We start from the raw sequence: 17047 nt of genomic DNA on the forward strand, positions 1-17047 counted from the left end.
GATGTGAACTCTGGCCACCGCCATGTACAATGCTTGGAGCAAGCAGTGTTGGAGCAGCAAAGGTTGGTTGAATGACTATACAGGAAGGAGCACCCAGCTTCTGCCCCAGCCCTAGGCCTCTCTCTCTCTCTCTCTCTCTCTCTCTCTCTCTCTCTCTCTCTCTCTCTCTCCATGTTTCCATCCTTCTTGGCCTAAACTAACCACCAATGTTAACACCAGTTCCACTTAAGCAAGGACAGAAACTCAGGAAAGTATCTGGGTAGAGATGAGAACTATTTCAAGCTGTGCCAGTGTATTTGCCAGGGGGCTTTTAGACACAGAATGAAGAAAAGATGTTTCTAGAGAGAGATTCATGACAAGACCAGGGCCTGTGGGGTGAAGGCAGTGAAGGAGAATTGGGCCAATGTACCTAATAATGCAAAATCTGAGGAAACCATTATGCTGACCTTCCCAAGGTCACACAGCTGTTTGGGAGTAGATGGGGAACTGGACCTCTAACGTCAAGATTCCTAGTCTGGAAACTCCATCTAATGCTGTTTTCAGTGTACCAGGGGCGAGAATTCTGAGTTTGGAGATGTTTGGGGAGGTGATGGAACTTTAGGAGACAGAGTCTTGCTGGAGGAAGAACATCAATGGGATGCTCTTTGAGAGTTTATAGCCTCACACCATTTCTTTTTGCTTCTCTGTGGTTTTGATGTGACCTCTCCTCTTTCTGCTCCGGCCCTGTGCTGCCACACTCACTATAGACTCTTCTGTGACCATAAACCAAAATGAGCAACAACAGAAACCCTAAGATTTAGTTACAGAAGCAATGCCTCCAAAGTTATCTTGGAACATGCAAAATTGGGATTTTGGAGTGTCTGTCTCCAAAAACCAGTATGGAATCAAAAACTCAGCCTGGAATCTGCTGTGCTGACCACTCCAAAGTCAGTAGAGATGAGATGCTTCGTGTGCAGAGAACATAGATGAACCTCTACATCTGTGGGTTCTGCATGGGTCCAGACAACCTCGAATCATAAACAAATTGCATCTACATTGAATATTATAGACATTTTCTCTTGTCATTATTCCCTGGTCAATATCCTGTAACACCTATTAGAAAGCACTTGTATTAGGTATTGTAAGCAATTATGTATGTAGAAGTAAGTACATAGTTTATATGCAAGTAGTATACCACTTTGTAGAAGGAGCAGGCACTGTGTTTACTGGCTTCTGAAGTTATCCTTCAGAGTCCAAAGGACAGTTGCATTTGGATACTAATTACCAGCATATACACAGTTCTTACTTAGAACAAACCAGCCTTTCCAATATTTCAGCGATCCTTTACAAACTACTAGTTATCATAATTATCTTGTGAGATGCCTATCCTTTTGTGAAAGAGCTTCGATCCACAGGGCAGGTAGAAGGAAAGTCACACGTAGTATGTGCCATTGTCAGAGTTTGATCAAGGAAGAGAGGAAGGAGAATGTGGAGGAGAAAAGAGAGAGAAAGGAAGAAGAGAAGAGACATAAATAAACCTTACTCTAGGTTTCATAAACAGAGCAGGTTTGGTGCAGGGGATTGGCTGAGAAGACAATGGCAGGAAATCCTGGAAAGCAGAGATTGCCTGAGAAGGCAATCTCAGAGGAATAAAAACACGAGGTTGCATCCCCAAGGTCAAGGGATAGCAGGAAGAAATGATTCTGCCAAATCCCAGGAGTGGATTTCCCAGGGGGGTCCAAGGAAGAGCCCCATGCTAACCAGAGCAAGGGCTGAGGGTGGAAAGGAATGCCCTCCTGGCTGTTCCCTTCCATTCAACATCCAGCCTCTGTCAGTTCTTCTCAATACCTGTAATATCCTGAAGCCAGAGGACAAGGAATCCTGGGAAATGTACTTCTGTGTCTTACAAAACCAGTTTTAGATCTAAGGCCAAAAATACAAGTGATTGGCATTATCCTGAAATCAACAATGAGATAAGAAGTAGGCTACAAATATGGTGGGGAGGTATGATGGGGAAGAGGACTGAATACCATGAGGTCAACAGGCCCCTTCTGCCATGTGTTCTGTGTCACCATAGAAACAGGATCAAGCAACCATAGATTAATACCTCTGAAACCATGGGCCAAAATAAACATACCTTTCCTCTTCCTAAATTAAATTTTCTCAGGTATTTGTTAGAGTAGTGCAAAGTGCCCTAACACATCTAGTGCCAAATATTTGAACGTTGGTTTGTTTTTGTTCTTGTTTTTGTTTTTTTCCTTTTAGGAAAATGAGAAAGCGGTAGAAGAACAGAACAAAATTCAGGAAGTATAATTCCAAAGAAATATTAAAGAACAGTGAACACATCCTTGATCTGAAAATAGATTTAGAAGCAGCACGGATCTCAGTTCTTGTATCCATAATGCACTGTGATGAAGCTAGTACACAAAGGAGGATGTTGACAGCTGTCAGAGGAGGATCAACCAAGTCTGAACATCCAGTCCCACCCAGGGAGAGCTGAGGGCAGGAAGGCCGAGCATCCTGAAAGTCTATGCCTTCATGAGCCCACGTCCAAGGTGGCTGAGAACACCACCCAGGCTGCAGTTCATGAAGTCTGGATGTCCATGAGGTAAATAACCACCAGTATATTCATTCATTCCACAGAAATTCATGGAACCCCCAAAACACCCTAAGAACCACAGAGAACAAGCCAAGGAATGGGACTACCCCAGCATCTCATGAGTCAGAGAGATGTCCAAGCCGTCTGGAGCTGAGGGAAGGGTATTGTGAAGACAAGCTTTGGCCAAAGAGAAGCACGAAGGTACGTCTCCTTCGTTGTCACAGAAACCAAGGTTCTGATGCACACACTTATTTGATAAGGACACAGGTGCTTCAATTGTAGAGATGATCCCACAAAACCAATTATATTTTATTTAGCTTCTACTTCATTCTACCCAATTCAACAAACATCTGTGTTGTGCCAACTAAGTATCTGGTGCTGGAAGTGTAAGACAGAGCACGCTCTTTAAAAATGGCCTCCCTTCTTCCCACGAGGCAGAAGTGGCTCAGCTAGGGAACTTCCAATCCAGACATCGCTACCAGAGACCTGAGTTTCCCTATAGGTTTCTGTGTGTGTGTGTTGGGGGGGGGGGGGGCGGGGGGGTGATACCAACAAAGCAATGATGACATTGGCCAGGACCATAGAAAACTGGGCTGAGCCACCGCTGCAGTACCACTTCTGAGTGTCAATTGCCAACCACGGGGAAACTTTTCACTTTAAAGTGACTTCAGACTTCAGAACAGCCAGACAGCACATGACAGGCTTCTAGCTTCTACAGAGCTTCCTTCTGCTTCCCTCAGCCACGGAGACCTCACGCTCTGTCGCTCCCCATCTGGAACAAGGCAGAGAGTAGAGAGAAGGATGTCATCTGTACATTGAAGTCTGATTTCCTCCTGTCAGATTAAGGCTTGATTTAAAAGTACCTGTGTAATTTAACCCAGGAAGGACTATAATCTCTTTCTGGCCCATTAATAATTTTAAAATATACACTTGAAAAACTCTTTGTCAACCCCTTTTTCGGGTGCATGTGGGTGATTAAGGATTACAGTCATTCCATTCATGGTATTCATTTTTTTTTCTGTACAAAATTGCATTCCTCGGGTGCTACCTCGGGGTCTTAAGGTACAGATACACTCTTGTTTTGTAAGACGGAATGAGTCACATCCAAATCTAGCCATTTTTGGTGTAGAAATTTTGCTTCCTGGAATTCCAGTTTGTTTTGAAAAGTTGAATTCTTTTTATACACGAAGAAAGCGTATGCATTTCCAAAGCATAAGCAAGAAGGAAGCCGGCTGGTTGTCCCCACTTACCTCCGGGGATGTGGGGTGTCAAGTAACATTTTCTACAGAGCTCATTTGTTTCAAGAAAGCCCCGGATTGCTGTAGTCCTGCTAAGATCTTCCCAAGACTTCACCTCTCCGGAGATTTGCAACCTGGAACTCTGAGGGGTTGGCTAGGAGGCCAGCCTGGCTCTCGGGGACTCCTTCATGCTTGTCCAGGGCTGACCTCTAGCCCATGGCACCTTCACAGTCCTGCCTCATTCTGAGGGAATTGGTTTGAAATTTGCCTGGATTGACTCTGAAACAGCTTTGTAATTGTGACATCCGTGGAGGACTTTTGTTTTGTTACTTACAACACCTGAAGACACGGGTGAGGTTTTAGGCTTTGTGTAATAAAACCAACTGTTGTTGCTGGCTTATCCATCCAAGTCAGAACATCGCTCTCGTCACTCAGATGTGCATGTGGGAAATGAACTTGAGGGTTGGGTTGACCTGGGGAGTTGGGGGGGAGGGACGGGTGTTTGCGGCTTTGGCTGGTTTTGTTTACTGAAGTGGCTGGGGCAGTTGAACAGGTGTGGGAAAGAGCAGCTCAATTTACCAGAGGAGTCTTCCTCCACCCTCCCTCAGCGTTAACTGAACACTGTGTCAACATTAATTAATGCCCTTGGAATTAACAAAGCAAGCAAGGCTGAATTCACCTTTGGAGAGAATAGAAAAAGAGAATAAAGCGAAGAGGGGGATTTAATTTTTCTCCATTCTCCAATCTCCCATGGGGCCATGAGTAGATGGTGTCTGCAGGCTTTCACGAAACTGTTCCACTTCTGGTTTGGTTTTTTGTTGTTGTTGTTTGTGCAACAAAGGCACATTTACTAGTTTTCAAACTCCAAGTCATCCCTTTAGTATAGAACCCCTTTAATCTTCTGATGAGATTTAAAGGAAAACTGTTTCCCCACGAAGTTGGGAGCTTTTCCTAGACCTCACCCAGTTTTGTTCAACATGTGCCGTGGCGTGACACTCGGCTCTAGAGGCACGTTTCTGCTCTCACCCCCTCTAGGCTCTGTGGGGACTTGGGGTGCCCTGTAGAACTTTCTCCTGTCATGACCCTTTATGGGAGCTTAGGCATAGATGCTAGTGGGCTGGGGGGGTCGGTACAAGCGCACACACTCTGGGCCTAGACTGCAGTATGAGCCACAGCTTAATCCACGCATGCGCCTAAGCCTGAGCAAATGGGCTCAGTCTTGGCAAGCCGCAGTTTTCTCAAAGGGAAAGCGCGGATACTTAGAGAATCTGTTTGCCGTGGTTTATATGAGCTATAAATCAAACGCTACCGAGGGTGTCATAAATAACTGAACACGAGCAGCCCCGTCAGCGCTTATCATCGCTGAGAAAACACTGACTTGCTTATGAACTGTCCAGGCGAAGGGCAACCCGCCGTTCTCAGCGGCTACGTAAGGAAGGTGGGAATACTCCGTGCTGAGGAAACTTCATCAGTACGTGGCTACTATCAGCAAGAAAACGGAAGAATTGTGAGGTCAGGAACTGGCAATTGAAGGGAGAATCTGTGTGTTTGCCTGCAGGGATCTCACGAGGGGAGAGCCCCCAGACAACTGCTTCCTTGTCTTCCTCACTCTCTAGCTTGCACCTCTCAGGTTCTTTCCTCCCCAAAGCCCTTCTTAGAGCATCACCTCACCGCTCACAATGGAAAGACGAGTTGCTGGGAACGGTTGCAGAGCCTCACAGCCCTTCATCCTCATGTGTGATGTGTCCTGCTGACATGCCCACTTGAGTGTTCTTTGAGTGTTCTGCCAAGACACTGGCTACTGCAGGTCTCCCAGGAGCAGGTGACACTGCTGAGCGTCAGTCGTAGTGGACCAGGCTAAGACTGCATAACCATCATTACAGCATGTGCCAACGCTGAAATCCAACAACTAGACCCACCAACAAATGGGGATGTCAGAGTTAATTACAGTGAAAAGAAAAGAGGAGATTGCCCTGATTGTGAAATGCTCATAACCAACCAGTTTGCAACTGGATGCTTTGAGCAAGTCGCTTTAGAAGGTATGTTCAGAGGAACTATTAATTATAATCATTAACTATCAGTACAACAATTAAAAAATAAAATAAATTTGGACAAAGGATTCAATACAGTTGGCACAGGTCAGCTGTGAGACTAAGTTCTGACCCAGAAAAATAAAGATTTTTAAGTCGAGAGCACAGGACACAGGATCAAAGCCCTGGTCTCAGTCTCCTCGTTACAGACAGAGAAGCTTCAACTCTGAGAAATCAAGTGATTAGACATACATATGTATGTGCATACATGTATGTACACACACACACAACTTCTCTCCTGTAGTGTCAAGAGCAGGTGCAAGTTTCCACATCTACAGTCAATCTTGGCAAGTAGACTACTTACCATGACCTCATAACTCCAGTGTTCTTTGCTCCAGGAAGAACTGAACCTTTTGAGTAAATGTCTAACTTGTAATCATTTCTTTGAAATGCTGACTAAAGAGCATTTTATCATCCTGCCTAACAGGTCACAGGCAAAGAAGGAGATCAAGGCCAAAACATTCTTCCTCAACAACCACAGCAAAATCCTGGAACCATGTATTCATGTGTCCATCATCTTTGGAGATTAAAGGAGTCTATGAGCAAGCCTATGCTAGCAGGAGCATCAAGGAAGAGGCAGAGGCAGGAGCTGAAACAGATTGAAGAAAGCCAATTTCTTGGGCATGTTAGAGTGTGTGGGTATCTCTGTGAAAGATCCACACCTATGGTACTCTTAGACACACCTGCTGTCATCATAAGGCATCGTGGTGGAGGTAGTGACAAACCATCCCTACCTCACTAGGCTCAAAAGCGGCTGGGACTCACAAGTCTGTAGCAAGACTTACGTCACTTATGAAAACAGGGGCAGAATGACATTCTCTGATCTACGGTCCTGTTCTCCTTTATCTCTTCCTGGGGGGTGTTTGGAGACTTGCTGTAGTTATTTATGGTTTGTTTCAACCCAGACTCCACACTCTTCTTGATTATAAAGTTAAGCTTCTCTCCTGCTTCCCCCAATTGCCCTCACAAACACATTCTGCCTCCGAAACAACTGCTTCCCAGTGGGTTTGTTCTGCAGTTGCCCTTAACATGACTACCAAAAGCCCAAGTGCCTTGATGGCATGGGGGAAAGAACAAGGTATTTTCCCAGGATCAGCCTCAGCTGTGGACTCTGCAGACCCCGATGACATTTTCTTTAGGCTTCTCCAAAGATGACATGAGAATGATCATGGAGCAAGAGCATCAAGTAGCCTGACACAAGCAAGTAGTGTCATCTAGCCTGTCCCATGGGGCCAGAGAGATGGCTGACAGGGGAAGACTGCTGTTCCAAGGGTTTAATTCCCAGTACTCACATCAGATGGCTCACAACCATCTGTAACTACACCTCCAGAGGCTCCAACACCTTGTCTCTGCAGGTCCCCACACATATGTGAGACAGATTCACTCTCTCCCTAGTCTCCAACACACATGTACAGACACACACACACACACACACACACACACACACACACACACAAGGAAGGATAAAAATAAATCTTTAACTTGTCCCAGAGGCAGTCTTTGAGGTCAGGACTAGGAAGACTATACAAAGTTCATGGAAGTGAGTGTCTTTAGGGAGCCAGGTCAGGGCTGGACCTCTCACAGGAGAAAGCATCATGGAGGAGATTCCTTCTGGGGCTCTCAGGGAGGGAGGAACTGCTGAAGAAACAGAGCAAAGTAAATACAGGTGACTCCATCACAAGTCCCATCTTGAGCGGGGTGGTGGTGTCATGGTGATAAATAGCAGACAGGTAAGAACTATGGTTCAAAATGGAAGGACAATAAGGGGAACTGATTAGAATCAGGCACACTCATCAGTTTAATTAGCAAGTCTGCCAGGCCCTTCCTACCCCAGGTTGTGAGTTGGAATGGTGACCCATATTTCTTGATGAATAACAGACACGGCTGCAGGACACTGATGTCATGTTCTCGAGGCAAATGAGCCATTTTAATGTACAATTTCTTTTTTTCTTCTCTGTTCTGGGTAAGAACGCAACTTGAATGTAGAAACACAAGTACAAAATAAACTGGAAACAAGGCAAAAGAAAGAGCCCTTTCTTCTTGACTAAGGCCAGCTTTGGCTTGGTTTTCCTTTGGGAAAATCTCCATATTCTGAAGCCAGGCGCTCAAGAGAGGCGAAGCTTCACAAGGCAGAGAACATTGAGGGCAGCAGAAAAAGGGACTTGAATTCAGGCTGCAATTTCTTTTAAAAGATTTATTTATTTATTTTATGTGAGTACACTGTCACTCTCTTCAGACACACCAGAAGAAGGCACCAGACCACATTACAGATGGTTGTGAGCCACCATGTGGTTGCTGGGAATTGAACTCATGACCTCTAGAAGAGCAGTCAGTGCTCTTAACCACTGAGCCATCTCTCCAGCCCCCATGCTGCAGTTTTTACAGTGCTCCCATGGGAAATGTGTGGCTGCACATTCAGTGAGACAGGCAGTAAAGCACTGTGGTTATGAAGTTGTACTCAAGGGCTCCAATAGTCAGGTGCAACTCTAACTCACCATTATCCAGCTGTGTGACTTCTGAACAACTTGTTCAACCACCTTTGTCTCCAGTTAACCCACCTGTAAAAGGCACATTCCTATCTGTCACAAATGGGATTGCTGTGAGTACTAAGTGAGTTAATACTTAGCAGCTAATAAATGGTATTTTCTGGCCATTTTCAGTGTCAGGAAGATCCTAGCATAGTACTGAGATCCACTGAGTTTCCAAATGGTAATCTGCTTTTCCACTGAGACATGATGTCAGCTAAGAAGAAATAAAAGAGGGAACAAAGTTATTTATAGAGTTCCTGGATTCTTAGAAGATCTTGCCCATGACAGAAACCATCGTAATCTTGTCTGAGCTGTCCTTTCATTATTGCCTAAGGCCTGCTGGTAGCATCTGGGAATTTGGATGTTGCATAGTAATCTCCTTTGAACTAAAAAAAATCCATCATGGAAAGAAGCTCATTAATACTCAGGACGTATTTGTGTGTGTGCATGTGCATACATGTGTGCATGTTTGTGTGGATGTGTTTGCTACATGCAGGCAATGTCAGTGGAGGCCACAAGATGAACTGCCTGATGTGGGTGCTAGGAACTGCACGAGTCTGCAAGAGTAACAAGTGCTCTTAACTGATGAGCTTTCTTTACAGCCCCCAATACTTAGAAAGTGTTAAAAGTAGGTTATTTAAGACTGAGGAAATAACCAACTCAGAAATCTCAGGAAGTCACCGAAACCTATCAAATTCACAAGGCTTCTCCTTCCCCATGGTGATACATGTAGTAAGAACCGCTGAGGGGAAGAGACTCTCACATCTGTCAAGCTGGCTACAAGTTGTGCAGAGAGCTTCAAGGTCCCAGCTTTTGTGAGTCTTTATTCATGCTGGGTGGGCTTTGGTAATAAAGCTGCCTTTAAATCATCCCTACTTCTACAAGAAATCATTCACCCATATTCCTATACGTAGCCCCATAAAAACTCAGTTGTTTACTAAGTTGGACTTTGGTGGCACTGTTACTTTAATCTGTTACCAGTTGCCTATCTAGGGTGACTAGACTTCTCTTGATATCTCCCCTAAAACAGTTTCACATAACACCAAGTCCCTAGGCTTTAGAGCAGTGATAAAAGCAAATTTCTAGACAACTGAGGCTTAGGTCAAAGCAAGCTAGACTGAAACTATGAGTAAACTTTATGGTAGAGAAATCAAAGTTTGGGAAATTGATCTGAATCACTGATATGTATCTCTCAAGTCAACAATAGCTTCCTTTCTTGCTTTAACCCAAAGAAGTGAGAAACCTAACAAGATCCATGTAAATTTATCCTTAGCAATTGTGTCTTTTAGGACCTGTTGTAACCACATATATAACTGGATTTTACCATGGTCTTCTCTTTCTGAAAACTTCAATCCTCTGTCCTTCTTAATATGTCTGGATAGTCCTCCCAGGTCATCTTCCTCTTCTAGCTACACACCAAGGACTAGTTTGTTATAGATCCAGTATCAAGTCTTGTTCCTGTCTGTGATGGCTTGAATAAGAAATGCCCCCCACAGGCTCATGGATAAAAATTTAGCATGCAGTTGGTGGTGCTGTTTGGAGTGGGGATAAGATTATAGAATGCTTAAGAACGAGAGCCTTGCTGGGGGGGAACTACATCATCGAAGATAGGCTTTGAGTATTTGTAGCCTCACCCAACTTCCTGTTCGCTCTGTCTGCTTCCTGTGTGTAGATGAAATGTGACCTCTCTGATTCCTAACAGCCAGTCAAGCCACATGTTTCTGCTTCTGTGCCTTCCCCAGCACAATGAACCCTATCCCCCTGGAACTAGAAGCAAACACAAATCCCTTCTTCTTTAACTTGATTTTGTCAGGTTATTTTATCACAGCCTCAGGAAAGTAACAAACACACCATCTTTCTTGTAGCTTTAGCTGCTTCTCTGGTCTCAGATCCACTTTGCCTCCAAGATAGGTCATACCACTCAGACTTGGATGTTCTTCTGGAAACCAAGATTGCCCACGGAGTGGTTCCAGACTGGAGCAGAAACAACTGGAATCTTACAGAGTCGTACTAGTTGGTAACTGGCTCCTGGTGTAACAGCCAAGAGATGTGACTCTGGGCTGTTGGTGGCTTCTAGGCATTGTTCTATCTGCTCTAAGAGCTTCCTGGACTCGTAAACTGTGACTTGTTTCTTTCCATAGGTTGAGCGGCTCCTGTCACTCACTCTAGGGTTGTTAACACTATAGATGTTTCTAGGAGACTCTGTCCAGCATGACTCCAGATTTCTCTCTCCAGCCTCCTTTTCCTCCTCTAAGCTATGACCCACTTTCTGCTCTGTACTAGCAGTCCCAGAGGACCCTCAGCTTCAACATCTCTAAACTGGTCTTAGCTGTCTGCCTTTTTGTGGTCTTGCCCTGTGGTACTGCCTTCCTGTGTCCCTAGACCTTCCCCCTGCTCCCCTGTCCCACCCACATCAGCCCCTACCCCCCACCGCTGTTTCTTTCTTGCCTTCTTACAGCCATCTTTCCGATTATCTCCCTGCCACTGGGTGGGCTGGGGTTTGTGGTTGGTTGGTTGGTTTGTTTGTTTGTTTGTTTGTTTGTTTTTATGTGACCTAAACTCAATTCTTCAGTTCTTAATTCTGCTGACACACTATAACCAGAAGGATAAGCTTTCTTGGGGATAGAGAGTCTGGTGACCCCAGGCTTGGGCTTTACACAAGGGCTGACACTGAGTCTTTGTTCTGAAGATACATTTCTCACCTCTGGGATTTCTGTATTCCAAAACCCATCATGCCTTCTCTGCTCACCGACCTTAGCCCTTTGCCCCAAGATTTGCTCTTCTTCTGTGTTCCAGTTTACCATGATCTAAATGTTGATGTGACCTGAAAATTCTTATGTTGAAACCTCATGCAGGATACTATAGTATCAAGAGGTGGGAGGGGTTTTCTGGATGTGATTAAGACAAAAGGTCCCACCCTTGTAAATTATATAGAGGATCTGTGCCCTTATGAGAAGGCCATGATGGGTTAAGACACAGGTCACCATTTTGAAGCCCAGAATGTGCCTTTGAAAAACCCTGATTCTGTTGGCACTTTCATCTTAGACTTCTCAGACTCCAGCACTGGGATTTCTGTTATTGTAAATTATCCTTCCTCTTTCTCCTCCTTCCTCCTCTCCTCTCTTCCTTTTCCCCTGCCCCACCTCTCTTTGTATATGGGCTACCACAGTGAGCATTGAGGTATTCAGTTAGAGTGGCCTGAACGGACAAAGAAGTTGCTCGAACTCTTTCCCCCAAAGAACCTTCTCTGATAACCTGGTCAGAAGAGAGTTCTCCAGTGAGTCCCAAGTAGCTTTATGTCATAAACAAAGATTTAAGGACACGAGAACCTGTCCTGAGAAGCCCATGTAGTACCAAAACTAAAGCAGTCACTATTAGCACACAGTTTTCAGTCTACTAGTGAGACATGTGTCTCAGACCTCAGTTCTGCTCCATCCTTGTAGGAAGTGTGTATTTGCTGTTTTCCTTGACTAACTTATAAGCTATTTTATGAGAGAGAGAGAAAGAGAGAGAGAGAGAAAGAGAGAGAGAGAGAGAGAGAGAGAGAGAGAGAGAGAGACAGAGACAGAGAGAGAGACAGAGACAGACAGAGAGAGACTCAAACATAGTTCCTGGTATATTGTCCCATACATAGTAACCCCTCAATAAATATTTATTAAGTTATGAAAACCAGGAACTTCATTATTCCCTAGTGGTAGGAAAGACAAACACTTAACTTTTTTTCTTCTTTCTTTCTTTTTCTTCTTTTTCCTTTTCCCTTTACTTTTTTCTTTTATCTTTTCTTTTCTTTCTTTCTTTTTTTTTTTTTTTTGACAGGGTTTCTCTGTGTAGCACTTGCTATCCTGGAACTTACTTTATAGACCAAACCAGGACAGCCTTAAACTCAGAGATCTGCCTGCCTCTGACTCCCAGATGCTGGAGGGAGGATCCAAGCTTAAGACTTGCCATGTGGTCTCTTGAACAGCTGTCCATGAAGTTTAAAAAATTCTGAGAAGCCATTCACAGCCAAGACATCACAAGCGCCCTCCGTAGCATAGTCCTGTACTTTTGTAGCTGTCTCTGGCTCAGTAACAGTACTACACAGTGAGAGGTGTTACAGCGGAACTCTATGTCTGCTGGTCCAGCAGATTCATATGTCCCAGATTATGATTATGATTATGATCGATTTGGTGTTTAACAAAAGACCAGCTTCCTGACTCAGTTTCCTGGTTTACTCATGGCCACCTTTTCTTTGTATCTTCATATGATGGAAGGGAAGGGAAAGCTCTATAGAATAAATAAGTTAATTAGTTAATTAATAAAACACTAACCCCATGCTTGAGATAGTTGCCTATCAATGGTCTTATCTCCTAACCATAACACAGGAGGCTAAGATTTCTACCTAGGAATTTGTGAGGCCCTGAGAGGACTATATACATACAAAGTATGGCCTTCTGTTACTCGCCTAATTATAGAGAATAGTAGCTATTTCCTGCTGTTACAATATGCTAAGTTAGACAATCGTGGTTAAGATGATAATTACAACTAATCACACCTTACAAATGCTGCTGTGACTTATATATCTAATAACCACACTTAGTAGATAGTTACTCTCTATCCTAAGAGCTTTCCTTGAGCAAAGACTCAGGATAAGATGAAGTATCATCATCAAAGGCCAAAAAAAATTGCTGAATAGATAATTTAAAGCTTAGAGCATCAGTGAACTAGAGTGTTATAAAATCAGATATACAAATAAGAGTGTCCTGCACACTTGCTTTCAGGTTGGTTACTTAATTATTTTCACTCACTTGAAGATTGTTCAGACTCATAAGTCATTTTCTGAGTGAAACATGTCTGTTTAGAACTGGCAAGATGTTTCAGTGGTTAGCAACATGTACTATTGTAGAGAACCTAAGGTTGGTACCGAGCTCTCATTTTGAGCAGCTCATAACCATCTGCAACACAATCTCCAGGGCATCCAGCTCCGTCTTCCTGGTGTCCACTCAGTGTGTTTGTGCGTGTGTTCTTTATTAAAAAAATAAAATAAAATCGTTTTAAAATGCCTGTTAGATGAACTGACTATGATAGCCTTAAGTCTCTCTGCTTGGGAGGGAATAGAGGAAAATTTATCACAACACTATTAGAATTGTTTTCTCTCTAATCTGTACACAGACAGAAAAACATTCAAGCCATTAAAATCTCGACCTAACTAGGAAAGATGATATATTTCACTGGAGAGAGACTTTTAATTTTATTCTATGGATCTGCAGTCTAGTAGAGAGTCCAGCAGCTGCTAGGCATTCAGATATCTGTTGAGTGAATGGATGTCTATACATCAAATTCAGTTAGAAGTCTCAGAAATGAGACTAAGGCATTCTTGAAAAAAGTGCTATCATACAAAATTTTAAGCCACGTGGTGCTGTGTTAATAAAAACACTCATTAAAGGGTTTTTTTAAAAAGTGGATTTTGCTACTGAGACTATAACTATGATCTACTTGTAATTTGTTTGTCATCATCATTTCATGTAAATAATGAAATGTTAAGTGTTGATCACTATGAAAGTGTGCTTATCAGACAGTCTATTAAGCCTTGAGTCTGCACAGGTACTTGTGCTAAAAATCCCAAGACTTGGGATTAAAAATCTCAAGTCTTAGACTGGCAGATTATTCTCTAAAATCGGGGGGGGGGGGTTGTTTTTCTTTTCAAAGATAGGTGGCACATGCCTTTAATCCTAGCACTCGAGAAGTAAAAGCAGGTAGATCTCTCTGAGTTGAACACGAGCCTAGTCTATACTAGTTTCAGGCCAACCAGGGATATATAATGAGAACTTGCCTCAAAACTAACTAAATAATAAATGAAGAAGCAGATTTAAAAAAAAGTGTTTTACAAAAATCTTGGTGCTGTGTGATAACTAAGTTAGTGACCAAACAGCTAGCAAATGTATTTTGAATGGTCGGGATAAAAGTTTTCACCTAATTTTGGACAAAATGTAAACTGTTGGATAGTACATAATTATTTTCATAAAAAATCCTTAAGCACAACAGCCAATTTCTCCATGACTAAGCCTGCCAGATGTTTCTTCGGTTTTGCTGAGTCACTTTTTCTCCCAACTCAGAACTCTGCATTCTCACTAATTCTGAAGTTCCTCTGGCTTTTTCTCATATTTTGTCTTTTACCTGGAAAAAAAAAAGCAAAAACAACAACAACAAAACAAAAAACCTGTGGAGTGGGGAATGGTTAAATTGCTTATTTACTATCTCACATGCATATAACAGGTTTAAAAAAAATAATTACTTTCTGTTTTACCTTCCGTCATAAATCTTAACGTCCTTTTCCTGGGAACACAGACACTTTGAGAAATTTATGCTAAACAGCCATTACGCTTGGCTATCAACACATCCCATGACTGAGCAGATTCTGAATCACGCTCTGAGTGTAGGCTGTTAGAAAAATGAAAGCAATCCCCAAACTTCTTCATTCTACTCTGAAACTACCTCTTCTCCAGTTAAAAGTCCTAGAAACCAGAAACACCCTCAGCCACCTTGAACCAGCTGGGACTGGCTGGCAAGGAAAGCCCTCGGATTCTGAAGGTTTGCATTTTCTCACCAATCCGATTCGCTCACTGCCTGGCTTCCACATAGAAAAGCTTCAGTGACAGAGTTCATCTTTTGAATGTTAAATAAAAAATTTCAGCGACAAGCATGGCTGCAGAAGGATCTTCATTGGTTCAAATATGTCAAGCATCTCCTGGATGCTGGTAACTGTGCAAACACCTGATCCCCTCTCCTCCTAAAAAAGCTTGAATGGGAAGTTGACTGTGAAGGCACAATTGAGATTATGCAAATGACTTGGTGAAATTGAATTGGTAACGCTGTTGACATGCTCTGTAAACGTGCACAGGAAAGGCTGAAAATGTGTCCTGGTCATTTATAGACTCCGTATCAGACTCATTTCACCACTGGTTATGCAAAAGGAAATTGAGCCCTCTACGTGTCTTCAAGCATGTCTGCCTTAAGGAATGGCCAACAGGATATTTCTGCCTATGATCAATAAGTTCCCCAAACCACAAGTGTTTTCCAGACCTGCTGAAGAACACATCTGAGTGTCTGTGGATGGAAAAAAAAATCATTCTTTGAACAGTTTTCTTGATGCGATCTTCCTTTGCTCAGTTGAGAGTAGGAGAACGTGAGGTCAGGAGGGAAAGTCCCTGGAGTAGAGGACCAGATAGGGCTACATTGTGTAGTTAGACCAGTGAGCACAGACCAGCTGACCTCAAGATCGGTATTGTAAAAGGCTATCTAAGAGATTCTGCGCTGTCCATTCTCAGACATAATCAGGAAGCCTAATTAAAAGCCACTGTGAGTGACAGCAGCTTAGTAACTCTTTTACACTTCTCGGAGCCTACAAGGTGGACCCAAGTTTAGCTTTACTCAAGGAAAGTAAGGAAGAAAGAAAGAAAGAAAGAAAGAAAGAAAGAAAGAAAGAGAAAGAAAAGAAGGAAGGAAAGAAGGAAAGAAAGAGAGAAAGAGAGAAAGAAAGAAAGATTGTACAAAGCATTTGAAGACACAATATTTACATTACAATTTGTAACAGTAGCAAAATTAGTTATGAAGTAGCAATTAAAACAATTTTATGGTTGGGGGGGTCACCACAACATGAGGAACTGTATTAAAGGGTCGCAGTATTAGGGAGGTTCAAAGCCACAGGCATAAAGAAGGGATAGATAAGCTGGACAGTCAGCCAGGAATGACAAGAAATCTTTTGACACGACATTGAGCAAGTACTACTAGTAGGATAAGTGATATTCTCAAACCTCAACAACTTCACAGCAAAGCCCAGAAGGGGAAGCCAGGAAATGAAGCAAAATCAAAGTTTGCAAGTGATACCTGGCTGCCGCTAGGCTCAGCGACAGAGGTGTGCTTGAAATAGGGTGGGCTCCTGGGTCCATCCCCAGGGTCTAGGAAAGAAAAAAATCAAACTCATTGGAAAGTCCGAATGTTTATTTTTCAGTTTCATTTTTTGTTTCTCTGCGCTTTGGAGGAATTCACTCAAACCGACTGTCTTCCTCAACGTGAGAACCCCAGGGCTACAGAAGTCACAAATTCTCCCAGGCTTCAAGCTGCAATTTCTCAGTCACTTCGGGAACGGGAGTCGGGTGCCAAGTGGCCTTTAGACCTAATCCAGGGCCCTTGTCCATGACAGACACGTGCGTTTACTGAACTGCCCTGTACAGCGTACCAAGGGACTGACAGAATGTTCTGCTAACCACTGGGTGCTCAGGCAGGGCTTTGGAACTGCCCTCGGCTACCAGGGGTGCGCCAGGAGCTTTGATACATCCTCTGCAAGGGGTTCAGTGTACATCGAAAGCAGAGGAAAAGTAAGGCTCCCTTGACTTTCAACTCAGGTCCCTTCAAACGCGACTCCTTTTTCCCCAGCAAGCCACCCAGGCTGATCATCCAGGGATCAGCTCTGGATCCTGGGTCTCCACAGTACCTGGATCCGCCTGCGCCGAAGGGGCAGCTCGGTGCTCGGCGGCGCTGTTGAATCACGATTGAGTCACCCCTTTCGGGGTCTCGGAGTTTCCTACAGGAGGGGAGTGGGCGGGGCAGGGGTGTGGACTGACCGGGAGCCGC

The 17047-nt window shown here is 43.6% G+C and overlaps 1 long non-coding RNA gene across 1 annotated transcript; it reads right to left on the reverse strand.

Moving 5' to 3' along the window:
- Nucleotides 1-2148: 2148 nt before the first annotated feature.
- Nucleotides 2149-17030, reverse strand: LOC143442121 (uncharacterized). Its single transcript, XR_013110102.1, has 3 exons — nucleotides 16908-17030; nucleotides 16301-16371; nucleotides 2149-3350 (listed from the first exon to the last, which is right to left on the reverse strand). It is a non-coding gene; the product is annotated as an uncharacterized LOC143442121 (long non-coding RNA).
- Nucleotides 17031-17047: the final 17 nt, after the last annotated feature.

The sequence above is a fragment of the Arvicanthis niloticus genome, chromosome 4 (genome assembly GCF_011762505.2).
Source record: "Arvicanthis niloticus isolate mArvNil1 chromosome 4, mArvNil1.pat.X, whole genome shotgun sequence".
NCBI lineage: Eukaryota > Metazoa > Chordata > Mammalia > Rodentia > Muridae > Arvicanthis > Arvicanthis niloticus.